The sequence below is a fragment of the Stegodyphus dumicola genome, chromosome 8 (assembly GCF_044657685.1).
Source record: "Stegodyphus dumicola isolate Sdum_Otavi_A_Nest chromosome 8, ASM4465768v1".
Classification (NCBI taxonomy): Eukaryota; Metazoa; Arthropoda; class Arachnida; order Araneae; family Eresidae; genus Stegodyphus; species Stegodyphus dumicola.
Window position 1 is genome coordinate 42,927,880 of NC_140775.1, and position 16,838 is coordinate 42,944,717.

At 33.3% G+C, this 16,838-nt stretch overlaps 1 protein-coding gene across 1 annotated transcript in view; it reads left to right on the plus strand.

Moving 5' to 3' along the window:
- Window positions 1-9,330: 9,330 nt before the first annotated feature.
- The window catches only part of sfl (N-deacetylase and N-sulfotransferase sfl), a 272,440-nt gene continuing 264,932 nt past the window's right edge, over window positions 9,331-16,838 (plus strand). The window contains exon 1 of the mRNA XM_085821789.1: window positions 9,331-9,500. The gene's annotated coding sequence lies outside the window, so the exon portion shown is untranslated. The remainder of the gene's footprint in view (window positions 9,501-16,838) is intronic.

Consider the following 16,838-nt stretch of genomic DNA (forward strand, 5'->3'; position numbering starts at 1 on the left):
ACGAAGGTATGTTAAGAAGCCGGTAAAAATACCTTATAAACTCAGCACTTATCACTAAGCTCTCCTTTGATCTGCCTAGCCTGGAACTTCAAGAAAAGCGGAATTACGAGTAGCAGAGCTGAGATGCGATTAAATTCATTGTGTGTAATTGCAGTGTCATGTAAAAGAAAAAAAAAAAAAAAAAAAACTGAGAGTGCAAGAATAAAGGGAATGCAGATTCATTAGCGTCTATAATAGATACGACTTTCATTAGGACTTTCATTAGACTCATTCATTTCATTCACTGAAAACATTACGGATGAAATGTCCAGATAAAAATCTGCAGTCAGAAAAACGTCATCTTGGAAGAAAAGTTTTAAAACATCGTCATATAAAAGATAGCGGTCGATAATAAATCGATAACAAAATATTGAATAAAATTTTGAATAACTGAATTTTAAATAATATAAAAATTCAATTAAAAAACTGAAAAAGTCGTGGCAAAAAAATAGAGATAATGCATATCGAAAAACAAATACATCATAGAAATATCTCTTGTGGACACCACTTTTGAATATAGCAGTATTTCTGACAGCATAAATCAACATCTTTATTAAATAACCTTTCTCTTAGATGGCTAAAGAAGAGCCATCTAAGAGATCTCTCTTTCAAAAGAGCAAAATCATTTGGAATTATGAGTGGAGGTTTTAGAAAAGGTTCATTGTATTCAAAATAATACTGATCCGACATGAAGATGCTTCATAGAATTCTGAACATCTTTGATGAATAAAGTCATATTTCGGAGACATTTCTATCACAAGGTGTTCTGTAACTGCTTTGATTTTTATCACGATATTTTCTATGACAATGGTTAAGAACCACGAAATTGTGTCACGGCTTTGTTTTGACTATTTTCTTTTAATCGCTATGTTTAATTAGAATGGCGACATTTTCTTCTTGCTTTTTCCCTCTAGCACTGTGTTTCCTGTTGCATTGTTTTTCCGCGATGTATTCGACTGCGATATACTTACCGGTATTTTTTTAAACATTTTTACTTCTTATCAAAAGTGAAAAAATATGATCAGGATACCAAATCCAAAATGAAGATTTTTATGTTAAACCCAAAGGGCTATTAGTCTCAAAACTTCATTTTGCGTCGTTTCACTTTCTGGGTTGGTTCACTTTTCTTTTGTCACCAAATATTATACTTAAAGAAAATAAATAATGGAGAATCTGCGTGAATGCATGAATGTTTCTCATATCGTGGGAAAAAAAACGGTACCTAGAGCCATCAAATTTTGAATAACGTAGTCCTCCAACCTCATTTTGAGTCACAACCCAGTCAAAATTTGGGCACTTGGAAGCCCAAATTTTGAATTCGAATTTGTTTTATTATCTATTTCAAATTTTGCAAAACTTTAACTAATTTTTGATTAACAAACTCATCAATTTCAAAGCGAAAAATAGCAACACTGTACGGAAAAGAACATTTTTATCTCCAGCACGCGAGACCGTGTATCGGATGCTATTTTTAAGTATTTTGTGATATTGCTGTTGAATTGAATTTTATGTGGTTTAAGTACGAAGAACATAATATTTAATAAATAAAGGTAACACAGAAAACGTTTCAAAAAAGGCCCTTTTGGGCGCAATATAAAATCTGAAAGCTTTCAGATTTTTTTATTAATTTTATTTCAAGTTAGTATATGTCAATAAATATCAGGAACAGCTACATTCATAATTATCGTATTTACTCGCATATTTTTCCTGTGAGCATTTTAGGATAAGGTTCCAAATATTTTTTAAGAATTTCACGGATTTTTTCTATTCTTCAAGGCGTTCGGAAAGCGACCTTCTCTAAGTTTTAAAATGGATTCGTTCGGACAGTAATTGTTTTCGTCTTACTATTTATTTGGTTCGTGGAGACTGAGTATCTGAACTCTGACTGATGAAGCAATAACAGTGAAGAAATTCAAAAAAACGGCGACATCTAATGTTCATGATGGTTCTGAAGATCATCGCACGTGGAGGATAGACAGAACGATGACGAAGACGATAACACCTGTTAAGATGGCGACGAACTGCAAGCTGTGATAGACAACACAGATAGCAGTTAACAGCAGCATTAAATGGTTTGAGACTTATGGAGTAACAGTGTGGAATGTAAATGCAGTTCATGTAGAAATGAAGATATCTGATCAGAGATCGTAATGTTAATATTACTGCGTATTCTTCCTGGTTTCTTTTAAATAAATAACATAACAATTTTAAATAAGTTTTTTTAAACAAGTACCATTCTAGTAGTTACCACAATTTATGCATGAATACTGTTCATTTGTTATGTTCTTACTGCAACCATCTCCTTCAGAATTAAATTATTGCAGTTGTGATTTATCTCACTTGCCTGATACATATATATAATATATATTACGGCGTATAACGCGCACCCATTTCTTTACGGGGGAACGTGAAAGATATATATGTGATGTTCTTATCTTTTGAAATCATTCAGTCGAAGATCAATCTCAGCCTGCTGATCAGTGCTATGCTTAATTGACAAGCGATAAGAGAAACAATATGTGTGTAGAAGAAATGCTTGAGAGAGTAGATAAATCTGCAAGGTGGGTTGTATCCAATGCAGGTGGGCACAAGAATGTTATTCTAGGCTTTCGAGAAAAAAGAGATATAATTTGGGTAAGAATGCACTTCTGATCCGGATGAGTTAGCGAAATTAGGAGTCAGAAGTTTTCTCTTTCTGTAAGCATTTGAAGCCCTGATTTTGAAGTGAATATCGAAGGCTTTAGAAAATCGCATTTGCTTTAATTGAAATACAATTGATCTAATGTTTTTTGAAGTCATAAATATGGCTCCTGCCAAACACAGTGCTGGCTTCAAATGCAAAGCCATATATTTGCGAGAGAAAAAAATGGAAGTCGTGCTGCTGAAAGCCTCATACGTAAAATGAAGAAAAAATAAATGAAAGAAAAGGGAAGAAAAATGAAAACACTATAGTGTTTTCATTTTATTATAGATAGAAGAAATGAAAATACAATACTTATGGATGGAATAAAAATGAGATCACAGTAATTAATATGCCAAAGAATAAACAGGCTTTGCCTAAAGGAGTAACGGAATGACCTATCCTAGAAGAAAGTGTTGCAAACTGAGGCCTAGAAAATCATCAGAATGGATTAATTGTAACAAGAAATAGCGTGAGCTTTTTGCCTTAAAAATGAATGCGAATGAAAGTGGAAACTTTAAAGCAACACTGAACTGGTGTAGTTAAATCATGGCACGGAATAATTTAGTTCTAACACAAGTTTCGCAAAGGCTTCCGAAAGATTTGGACTGAAAAAAGTGATAAATTTCGAGAAGTATGTTACTTATGTACGCAGCGAAAAAAAATATTTATTGTCACATACTGGAAATATGGATGAAACTCCAGAAATGCTTGATATGATAGGAGATAAAACAATGGATGTGAAAGGAACAAAAACGGTTCACGTAGGTCATGAAAAGTCTCACCTCACCTAGTGCTTTCCTGCTTAGCTGAAGGGACAAAATTAAAACCCATGGTTATTTTTAAAAGAAAGACAATGCCGAAATGTAATTTCCCAAATGGTGTTTAAATTCATGTTCACGAGAAAGGATGGATGGACGAAAACGGTAAATTTTGGGTAAGAAATGTTTGGCAAAAGCGTCCTGCCCTTAGCGATAGTGGAATACGTGCATGTTAGAAAGTGATAAAACACTTACGAAAGAAGTTAAATGCGTCATACCAGTTTAAAAATAGTGTGTGAATGGATAAGAAAAGCGCGTTAAACATTGCAAATTAAAACATTGTACGTTAAAACCATTGAAAAGTGCAGAATGAAACAACTGCTAATAGTAATATTGTTGAGAAATAACCTTGCTTTGACTCCAATTTGCTTTTAATTCTAAAATCTTTAAGTCTATTTTACTGCAATTTTGCAGCTATAGCGCAGGACGAGTATAAAAATTTACTTTTAATTTTAACCTCTTATTATGTTTCTTTTTGTATATATATATATTAAAACTCAAAAGTCTATACATCCTAAGAAGACTTCAAAAACAAAGTTTAAAAACTAATAGACGATCTGCGCAAATTGTTAAAGTCTCGAAAAAAATGCAATTTTTTTAAAAAGAAGAGCAAATAGTCTTAGCTAAAATGCAAGTTTGCAATCCCTATCGCACGCAGGTCCTAACCATGTTTTACCTCGAAGGAAGTCGTGCCCAAAGATAGTATATAAAAAGTAAAAATTAAAAAATAGAAAGCATTACAAATTCAAAGGAGCAAAAAATAAATATTGATCTCCTCAGTTCAACGCTTCCAAAAGAACTTATCAAGGGAAAAGTGTTTTTAAAGCCCGGAACCAAGTTGATCAATGAGTTCCGAATGCAAGTTTCGTTCCTCTGAGAAATTTGAGAAGCAGGGCCGTAAATTTTGAAATAAATTTCAATTTTATAAATTTTACAAAGGTTCTCAAATGCTCAGACCACTTTTCCGACTTGCATTCGTAACTCTAATGACATAAAAAATTACAAAACTCAAGCATAAAATTAGAACATTAAAGCGAAAACATGAAATTAAAAAATTTAAAGCAGAATCATATTCATATATATATATATATGTCATGTTTTAATGCCTAGATGAAGGAATCCGGTACTTTTAGCAGCTTGTGGCTGTAGTGGGCTGAGTGGAAAGGTATGACGACGCCTTTAACACAACTGAAATTAAAGTGTCACAATCTTTATTTTTACGCATTTCAAGTCATCCTTTTGCAGGAAAGATATTTTTTAATCATAGTTGAATACAATAATTTCCATGAACATGATTTTTAAAGTACGACGTCATCTTAAATAAATGAGTATAGCAGCAAAGCATCTTGCAGGAGGAAAGAGTAAGCCAAAGCGAGGCAGTAATTCAGAGGAAGAAGAAAGGAAGTCAAAAAGTTTCAGTTCGAGTTTAAAAAGTTTTGGTTTACAATTATTTTGATTGGACATATGCAAAGTTTAAGGTATCTTCCTATGTTCGGAGCACTTTTAAAAAACCTAGAATTCTGATTAAATATATATTTATTTAGTCAAAATATGATATCAAATCACGAAAATAGGTACATTTTTTAGGAATATTTTCTTCAATTTTTTAAATATATACAATTTTATGCAAATTTTTAGGAGAATTCAACACTTACGTTAAATGTTGTATATTTTTCCCACAGCATATATTTCAATTTTATTTAAATTGTATACTACTACAACACTCATCTGTGTTATGAACTAAAATGTTTATGATATTTCTAAAATTTACTAAAACATGTGTAACTACATGAAAAAACACAGTTTTTTGTAAAACATTTCTTATTGTTTTATATAGAAATGCTTATAAAACAATCAAATTAATAAATAGAACTTAGATTGTAGCTTAAAACCTAGTAAATAATATAGAAAACACTATAGTGAAATTTAATAGAGATACCTTTAGAACATTTTAAGTAATTACATTTCTTATATGTAAAAACACTAGAAAAATTAGTTTTCCAGAAAACGCATTTAAAGATTTCACATTAACAGAAAAACTGTTCTGTTGCATTTACACACTTAAAATTCTCCAAATTTGTACATCACACTCTCCATATCTTCATACTTAAGTAATTTTAATTTCCTATTTGATTTTAATTTTTTTCTGGCTATTTTCGAAATGAGTGACGAATGACGTTTCGAGTTCTTTATTCTTTCGTTATCAATTCCAAAGTAATTTTTAATCATTTCTTGTTCAATTTATATGCCTAAATGTTCATTAGGCATATCATTAGGCTTATTTTTAATGTCATTAAAAACATTAAAAAATGTCATTCAAAACATTAAAAATAAAGCGTGAATATGCGTGTAGGAAACGACGAACAAGAGTAGAACAAATGTAAGCAAAAATCGCAATGTTGTTCCCAGTCCCAGTTCAAAAAATTAAGGCAAATAATTATTGCCAGAAACGAAAAAAAAGTACCCAGAATTAAAATGAAATGTTTTAGCACAATTAAAAACACACAAACAGGTTAAAAAAGAAAAAAAAACACGGATAACACCATTGTTTACCTTTAAGTTGAGCCTTTTAAATGGCCCTTCCGGTCTTTCTGCTTTCACTTCCGGTGCAGTTAATTGGCTATATCTTCTCTTCTAATTATCACAAACGTAAAAATGAACCATTTTCGGAATCCTACAAAACTGACCTTTCAAATTGGACAATTTTAAAAAAATCGAATTTTTTTCGCCGAAATCGTTTTTTTAACGTAGGCCTTTTTAACGTAACCTTAATATCCTGTGTCTAATCGTTTTCAAGTTATGCGAGATACACACATACGTACAGACACCATGAAAAAATTTCTTTTTTTTCCCAAAGCGGAGTTAGCTCACAAGGGCTATTACTCTCGAAACGGCATTTTGCGTCGCTTCTCTATAAATGTCCGTTTCTAATTTTCAATTGCTGCTACCAAATATTATCACCCTGCATTATACAGGGTATTTATAAAGTCCCGGACCCATTTTGATGTTTAATAATTCATAAAATAATAAACATAGATTAAAATTAATAACATAAATGCTTAGATATACTCAAAAAATTTCATGACCCTTCCACGTGTGCCCCCTTCGTCGCACGGAGAATATCAAGTCGATATTCAATTTCACGCCAGGTACCGGCAAGCATGTCGGCATCCATAGAGGCTACTGCGGTTGTAATTCTGACTTTTAGGTCATCCATGTTCGACACTTTCCTCCTGTAAACGTTGTCCTTTACAAAATCCCCAAAGGAAAAAGTCCAGCGTCGTTATATCAGGTGATCTGTGTGGCCAAGGAATTGGACCCTCTCGCCCAATCCATCTTCCTGTAAAATGGTCATTCAAAGAACTACGAACGATGGTACTCCAATGAAGGTGATGCACCATCTTGTTGCAAAAAGACATGTGGCTGAAGCTCTTCTAGTTGTGGAAAAACGAAGTTTTCCAAAATGTCTAAGTATACGACTGATGAGACCGTCTTTTCTGTAAAAAAAAGAAAGGCCCAATGACTCGGCCGTGCATTAGTCCACACCCCACATTAACCTTTGGGGAATTCCTTTGTGTCTCACGGTATTCATGGGATTTTTCAGATCCCCATATGCGCAAATTATGGCGATTAACAATGCCAGAAAGATGAAAGGATGCTTCGGCGGAGAACATTATGCGCTTCAGAAATTCAGCATCATCTATCCTCCTTAGCATATCTGTTGCAAAGGCCATCGTCCTAGGCCTATCGTCCGGTTCCAAAACTTGAACAACTTGAAGTTTGTATGCATGCAATCTTAATTTTTTCTTAATAACCTTGTACACCGCCGAAATTGGCATATCCAATTCTCTTGCCGCTGATCTCACAGATCTTCTAGGATTGTGTAAAAATGTCTCTCTGACACGCTCAACATCAAAATCACTTGTGCAGGGAAGTCCGGAACGTTTCTTATCTGCGATACTTCCAGTTTCTAGAAAATTCTTTTTCCACCGCAAGATGCTGCTTTTGGATGGAGGATCTTTTTGGTAAATTCTTCTGCAATTTCTCTGTGTTTGCATTATGGATTTCGTTTCTATGAATCACCATAAAATCTGTGCTTTCTCTTGTGGTGTATGCCTTCTCCTTAATATCCGGTCGAATAAAACATCACATACAAAAATACTAGAACAAACACATCAAAAGTAAACATAACATTGCAATAGTTGCCAAAAACAAAACTGAGAAAAATGCAATGAATAAGCAGACGATATTTAGAAAAGTACAGATATTTAGACTGGAAAATGAAATTATCTGAAATTAACTACACGCGCAGACGATATTCACAAAAGTAAAGATATTCGAACCTGAAAAGGAAAATATGTAAGTTATTCCATCAATAAATGCCATAAGTTTGTTTATATCTTCATTATTTTATGAGTTATTAAACATCAAAATGGGTCCGGGACTTTATAAACGCCCTGTATTTGAAGAAATTAATTAATGAAGAATCTGCATGAATGTACGTATGTTTCTCGCATTGTGAAAAAAAACAGTGGTACCTAGAGCTAACAAATTTTGAACAATGTAACCCTCTACCCGAATATGGGCACCTGGAAAACCGAATTTGAAATTTCGAATTTTTTTATTGCCTATCCCATATTTTATAAAACTTGAACGAATTTTTGATTAACTTGTAAGGATCTTAAGTTTTACTAACGTTTATTTTATTTTAAATCTTTACTATCACTTCTTATTTTCTACTTCCGGCCAGAATTAAAAGCGTTAACTTATTTATGCAAAATTTGTCTGGCGAACGCCAAGTACTTAAGTTGTGGCTTTTTGCCAAGCGAGAGAAAGGAAGGAGTTAGTCGAAGCAGGCCGCTTGTCTTAGAAGTTTTACTCAGTTGCTAGTTGCCTTCCAGGCCAGAGGTTTAATCCTCGTGATAATTTTTAAACGTATTGTAGTGTTAACAGTTCTCTGTACTACATACGGCTTCCTGTTAATATAAGGCCAATCTTCCACGTTTATTATTCCAAATTTAAGTTAGAGTTTAGTTATATTTTTATATTCTTACGTTCAGACCACAAGTAGTTGGTCTCTGTAATCCGAACTACGGAAATTATTGTAAAGAGTGAAGAATAAAGGGTTTTGTATACCCTTCCTGTGTATCTTGTCTACTTCCCACAGTTATTGAACATAGCTTTAGTAAGCTCCCTGTTCCGAGTCAGGTCTGTGCATGTTCCCAAAGAAAGTAAGACGGAACATTGAACCTGATAAACTAACTCAGCGATTTCAAAGCGAGTAATGGCAACATCGTACGGGAAAAAAAAAAAAAAATTATCTCCAGTGCGCGAGACTGTGTATCGGAAATTCCTACGCCCCTTTTTGGTGTAGTATGAAATCTGAAAGTTTTCAGAATTTTTTTTTTTAATATAGGTTCCCCCTTCCAAACTATAAGCAAAAAAACAATGGTAGCAAATAAACTAATGTAGTTTTTTTTCCCTGTAAAATTGCAGTGCTTTCATGTAACCTTCGCCTGTTTGGCTTTAGACCGAAATATATAATATAGCAACCTTATTTCAGAGTTCCTCTTATGAACACTATTTCGCAAATTTGTCGTGACTTTCTACGGTTCTTTAATCTTATATGCATGAAATATCCGCAGCTGAATCCGTTGCTTAAGCACTAAATTAAACTTCCAAATCCCTCGATATCTGAGACATATTTGAAGAGCTGTTATACAATATAGAAGAGTACAAGAACAGACGTCTTAGACTTATCTCTTCATAAATCCTCCAATGTGAGCGAGTAAGGAAGACATTCCAAAGTTTTGTTAGAGCAACATTATTTAAATATATTCTTCTTCCATATAGTTTTCAGCTGTTTTAAGGCAAGTAGTGCATACGAGTATAACGCTGGAAGAAAAGAAATAAGTTTCTTTAAATTTCTATCCTGTATTTTTGAATGAAAATATAACGCAGTAAGTAAAGGAATTTTTGCATGTTCTTATTTTACGTCTTCTTTCAAACAGGTTATTTCGTTTTTTGTATGAACATTTTTAATCCTATCTTCAATGAAAATCAAGCGTAAATAAGATCATGAATTTCGAAAGAAATGATTAAGATTGGCAAAATAATTTTGAAAGCAAATACTCGCTATTCGTTGAAATGCAACGAAGTTCTTTATATTGGTATCAAGATAATAAATGTCTTTTGCTTCCATTAATGCTGGTTATACTGCAGATATCCATCTCTGCCTTTTATTGATGCTTGGTTTTGAATTCACTTTTTTTGAAGCATAGACATTTTTTTAATAACAAGGAATCCGCCAGCAACAGATAAATAGAATTGCTGAACGTCGGTGGTTCGTCCTAACTCGTTCATAATTTTTTTATTCGAATTCCTCACTGAAATGGCAAGATACTTCGCTAATTCAGCGTTCGTCCGAAATGGCCGAACCCATCGGTCATTTAGCAGAAACTGAAAATGTTTTTTAATGTGCGCAGCAGGAATAACCAAATTACACCTCGGAAAAAAAGGAAGCTCAGTCCTAGTTTTGAGGAAGAACACCCCGGGAGGTTGATATGAGGGTTTCACACCTGTTTCGCCTACCATCGACCTTTTTAGAGGACTTTCGGGTAGAAAGTATTTTAAGTGCTTCTATGCCGTAAAGACACTATACTTCTCCAAAATCCGAATATGAGCCCAAGGCTATGGCTCTCCTACTACCGTACTAACAAGATGTTTCATTCGAAATGTGAATATGATTTAGTTTCTTTAAGATATTTCTCCATATAAAATTTCTGTAAAGCAAATAGTTTTCAGTCGCTTTTCCGTAACAAATTACTTAACTTAGCATTCAATTATCCACATTCCAATACAGAAATGTGCTATTGTTTTCAGCGTAATTGTTTTTTTTTATACGCACATCTGAAGTTCCGTTTGACATCTAGAATATTTTCTGAAACGAGAGTGTGTTACTTGCTGTGAATTCGCATAAATACAATGTGTCCGGGAATTTCTGGTTTAGTTTATTTCGGCAAAGCACACTAGGGCTATCTGCCTATGGTTTAGTTCGTCCGGGAAGGAAATAATTAAAAAGAGCGACACATATACCCAAAATCAATGTTTTATTGCATTGTGGATTATGCAGCTGGAAAAAAGAAATCCCCATCCCTCCTGAAAAAATGCCGCACTCTTTCCAGTGGCCTTAAAAATTTTGTGTCCAAATTATGGAAACGGCCGAGATAGATCACAATAGTAATGGGTGTGGAATGAGATACAGTACGGCACTTGGAAGTGCACTAAGGCTTTTTAAATTCTCCTTTTTGATCTTAAAACCACGTTGCAATAAACACGTTGATTTCGGATATATGCGACGCTCTTTTCATAGTTTTCAGGACCACCCTGTAGTGTTAATATTTGCAGTAGACTATTTTAAAATCTAATTTTCGTGAATTATTAGATAATTGTCCATAATTATATAACTTAAGTAGAGGAAAAAATCTCAAATTGCATGAACCCCAGAATAAAATTGTCTGCATGGGATGAGGTAATTATTACTTTTATTAGTTCCCGAAAACGATTCACATTCTTTACTATTCGGTTGCATCTAATTACGAAACGAAAATCTTTGGTAGATTTTACAAGTCTCCTTGTTTTCCGAATTAATTGTTATTGCATTTTAGCGAGTACCTATTTATATATTAACCTTAAAATAAATTTTGAAAAAATAACATGCTTTTGGCAGTTTACTCACTCAAAAAATCTTCGTAGTTTTAAACTATAAATGTGTCCTGTGATTTTTTTTTTTTTTTTTTTTTTTTCCAGATCAATATTTTACCGAACAATGTGTTTTCAACTGTGCAAAACAGCATTATATATTTATTATGGAACTTGTATAGCTATATATAATATATAGTAATGCATTATTGTTCATTTTAATTTTATTTTTAATGCCATTGGACTTTTTCTTACGTGTATGTGAATTATTTTTAAGACACAATTATAATTTTTAATAAAATTTTTAAATTTTATCACAAATGCTTCGAAAATTTTTGACAGATTACTTCTGTACTCATCCTGGGAGAAAAAAATATATTGCTAAAAAAATATCGCAAGTGACATTTATTTAAGATAAAAGATCGAAAAATTGCGCAGTCTTCGGGTCACCATGCCTTTAAGACTATCTGTTCCATATCTTTTCCAGGACCTTAGCAAACGTCCAATCAAAGTGTAGTGAGTCCGGTTAATTTATCTCTTGGATAATGGAGGATCGTATAGCTTATATTCACAGGATTGACATTGTGTAAAATCGGCATTTCACAAGATTGACAATGTTGTTATAACACATACTATTATGAAAATCGGGACTGCGAAGCCTATTAGCAAAGAAATAATATTTCATGGCTTCACAGTCGAGGGACTGTGAAGCCATGAAACTATTATTTCCTTGAGCTATGAAACCATTATTGTCTTGTTAGAATAAATGCAAAAAAAAAATGTGCAATAAACGATCAAAAAATAACATTATCACACTATTCGACTCTCGTTTTTATACCAGGCTTCTAGGACGGAACCGATTTCGACGAGAACAGCTTTCTTAAGAAAAGAAAAAAAATCTTCATTATTCAGTATGCTCGTCCTGTTTCTGCTCTTAGTGTAATGTAATGCACACATGCTGAATTCACACTAGACTTCTGAGTTCAAGGAAGAGCCCGCTTAGCCGAGCGAAACTTCCTGAACGTCAGCCGAGAGGCCGTGCTGAACCACGTGGAAAGTCTACCTCTAATGGTCCACACTAGATTTCTGAGTTCAAGGAAAAGCCCGCTTAGCTGAGGGAAACTTCCTGAACGTCAACCATGTGGAAAGTCTACGCCTAACGGCCCACATGCGTGTAAATCACATTAAAATTCGCTGTTTTTCAATTCGTAAGGCTAAGAACCATCAAAATGACGTAGAACGGACATAGGTACAGGGTCAACACCAGCATATGACCGACCTTAGTTACCAGCAGAAATGACAAATTTTCTCAGCGAATGGCACTTGCTGTTAGATTTAAAACTCAATTGCTGTTAGATTTAAAAACTGTTTATGTGGTGCAAAATATAGAGAAGGTTTCCCCAGACAGAATGAAATTTTATGATTAAGCATTACTTCGCAATGCATTCTTAATGAAAATGTTGTTGAAGCGTAGTGTTCCTGAAACATAACTGGGTGCTCGATAACCTGGTTTTGAGATATCTAAGAGCTCATGGTAAGAAATAAAATTGCCACCCGTCTCTTCCGAGTTCGGACAAAACGGAGGAAGTGAGGCAAGAATTATTGCAACTACCAACGAAGAGCGTGAGAAAGACGACATCGCAATCAAATTTATGCGTTGCGAAGCAATCAGCATCATTAAAATTCGTTATACTTGTGTCTATCTTGTGCCAAATAAACGATTTTGAAAGAGAACAGCAACTGAAATCGCAAGTGAAATCCATTGAAAGAATTTGTCATTAATAACCATTATGGAATTTGCACAATTTTTGAAATTTTGATGCGCGTGACTTTTGGTTCACTCTGTAGCAACCCGGATACCACTGCACATTGTGATGCGACAGTAGAATTTGCAGATTTCATGGTAGAGGTAATTTTATGGAGAATTCTGATGAATATGAATATTGAACCGATTCAGGAATTAGTAAAAGAAGAAGATGGTGAAGTAAACTTGGTGAAACGCAAACCGTGATATCTGAGCCACACGAAACTGATTCAGGAGACGAAAGTAAAAATGAAAACTCTGAAATTCAAAATTGCACTTTAAAAAGCAAGAATGTTTATTCGTTTAAAATTGTAGTTTGTTAAGCATACATGTGTGTTGCAATTATAACTGGAAGTACAAAGATATTACGAAACATCAAATAACGGCACTCTGAGAATTGGCTATTTGCCAGGCCAAATGAAGGATTCACAATTATCTCATATCTAGTCCAGAGGCAATGTTTCACGTGGACGAAGTACATCTAGAACAGCAAAGTGACATTACATACCAGCCTAAAGTTATACAAAAACTTTGTGGCGAAAGCTTCTGCCTTTTTTTTTTTTTTTTTTCCAAAGAAGTGGGTGAAGGGTGAGGGGAGAGAATGAGAACAAAGTTTTAAGGTTAAATGGACGATTACTGAGATGGTTTATCAAGCGCTAATAAAAAAACAGCCATTATGGAGATAAAAATCAATATATTTCAACGATATTTATGTTCTGCGCGTTAAGGCTTATATATTTCGCTCTTTTTCGATTAGCTCTTAAAAGCTGTTATCAAAAGAAATTACGTTAATTCTACCGCGAGTGAAATATCGTCCCAAATCAAATCTGATAGATGCCTCTTTAGGTAAGTTAAATGGTTTGTTCTATGATAACGTTATCGCTAGTTTATTACCAGGGTGTATAACAAATAACTCGACAAAAAATCGGTGTTATCATTTGTTTAAATTTTTGAATAGCGTTCTGATAAAATTCGCTTGGGATGAAGTTTTATCTGGGTAGTATTCAAAGCAGAGTTACCGAATTGTATTCCACTTGCATTGGCAACGACTGAAGGAAAAATTCGAATTGTATGATTATCCTAAAATCCAAAACCTGTGTAGTTACCTAACATTTTCCTCTATCTTCCATCATTTTTGTTCAGTCATGATAAAGCTTTATTTAGTTGGTCTTTGTGATTTGACAAAAAATATATGATAATTACTAATTAATTAACTAAAGATATGTTAAAACGCCAAATGAATCCGTATCTAAATGCATAATACATACCATCTTTTATTAATACAAATATGTTGCAAATATTCATAAGCATTTTTAGTTGATACGTTACAAATTTAATGTGTTTAAATTATAGCAACTGAGATGTTAATGGACAAGAATAGCTTTACTGATATTTTTATCGATTTTTCGCCTTTAAATTGCTCATGTTTCAAGCAATGATTCAATCTTAGGAAAGAAATCAATTGTCTTGCTAGCCCAAAGGAGCGTTAGCTCAGTAGGACTATTAATTTCGTTTTGGATTTTGCGTCGATTCACGTTCTGCATAGACACACTTTTCAAACTGTTACCACCAAATATTACAGACCTGCATTATATTTAAAGAAATTAAGTAATAAAGAATCTGCATAAATGTATGTATATGATAAAAAAAAGTTACCTATAACCATAAAATTTTGAATAACGTAATCCTCCACCAAATATGGGCATCTGGAAGTCTTAATTTGGAACTTGAGATTAGTTTTATTATCTACTTCATATTTTGTCAGACATTAAAGAATTTTTGATTAACAAACTTAACGATTTCAAAGCGAGGAATGGCAACACTGTACGGGGGGGGGAAGTTTTATATCCAGGGCGCGAGATTGTGTCTTCCTTTCACTGTTCAAATTGTTGCCATCAGATATTATCACCCTGTATTATATTTGAAAAATTAAATAATGAAGAATCTGCTTGAATGTATGTATGTTTATCGCATTGTGAAAAGACAATGGTACCTAGTCCCATCAAATTTTGAATAACGAAGTTCTCCACTCGAATATGGGCACCTGGGAAGCCCGAATCTGGAATTTCGAATTTATTTTTTGCATATTTCATATCTTATAAAACTTTAACGAATTTTGATTCAAAGCCCAACGATTAACGATTTCAAAGCGAGCTTTTTTTTTTTTTTTTCCAGCGCGCGAGACTGTCTATCGGAAATTCTAAAGATCTGTCTGCTGTTTTGAAATATTTTTATCCCAAAACGACATTAGCCCAAATGCTCTCGAAATGTGCATGTGTGTGTGCAAATGGAGGGGGGTAAAAAAACACCCCTTGGGGAGTCATGTAAAAATCTGAAAGCTTTCAGGCTTTTTAGTCCAAAGAGGCTTTGTCCCCTGGGTGAGTATTGTTTTCGCTTTGCGATTTTGCGTCGAACCACTCAATGTCCGTTTCACTTTTCAAACTGTTGCCACCAAATATCATCGCCCTGTATTACACAGAATATTTGAAAAAATTCAATAATGAAAAATCTGCATAAATGTATGTATGTTTCTCGCATTGTGATAAAACAACGGAATCTAGAGTCATCAAATTTTGAATGACTTAATCCTACTGCGAATATGGGCATCTAGAAGCCCAAATTTGAAATTCGGGATTCGTTTCATTATCGATTTCATATTTTGTGAAACTTTAACGAATTTTTTTTTGATTAACAAACTCAAGGATTTCAAAGCGAGCAATGGCAACATTTTTATCTCCGGTTCGTGAGACTGTATATCGGAAATTCTAAAGATATGCACAATTTAAAATTATTTTGCGATATTGTTCTTGATCTGAGTTTGATGGTTAAAGTGCGAAAAACGTGACATTTAATAAATAAAGGTAACACACAAAATGTTTAAAAAACGACCCTTTGGGACGTAATTCAAAATCTAAAAAACTTTCAGATTTTTATTTCGTTCTTTAAAATTTAATTAACAGGGCTATTTCTACAAGTTATGTAGTGTTTCAGACTTTTTGTATTTTTATAAAAGAGTGTTTTAATACAAGCAGGGCTTATTAACAATGTATACGTGTTTTTCTTGTGGTCGTGTTTCCTAATATTGAATTGAAATTAGAGTGCTGTCATGGTGTTTACTGCTGTAGTAAAATTTACGAGCAGTTTTAGAAATGCATTTTTTGATTTTTTTTTTTTTTTTTTTTTTTTTTTTTTTTTTTTAAGCAGTATATAATGTGTCGCTCCTTATAAAGCAAGAAGCACTGGCTATTTACCCCATTTGCTATTTTGCAGAATTTAAATTTTGGAGTTTGTAATTTAAATTTTAAATTTTTTGTTATTTTGATATATGGGAAAGGCATAAAGAAAGGTTAGACGAATAGCTGTTTATATAAAATCACTTTATTATAAAGAAGAAGACTTCGGTGTTTTCCGAGGTCAGGTCTTAAATTAGCTAGGGAAATATTAAATTTATTTTTGAGATTTGAAAAATAAGTGAGTTTGTTTTCAAGTATGATACCGAGTATGACTTCTTCTTTGAATAACGTAGGAATAAATAAAAAAATTTAAATGGTTTTATAATTTTCTCCTAAGATATAAATATTTAAACAGTTTAAAATAGCAGTCTTTAAATTTAATGGATTCTAAGAAGACGCTAAAATATAATTTGTTTAGACACCCCCCCCCCCGCCAAACCACATTTTTTTGGAAGAACCCCTACCAATCTCAGAAAAGAAAATGTTAAAAAACATTGAAAACATGTCAACGTTTTACGTGGAAACCGTAGCTTCATTACAATTGTTTTTATAAAAACAAT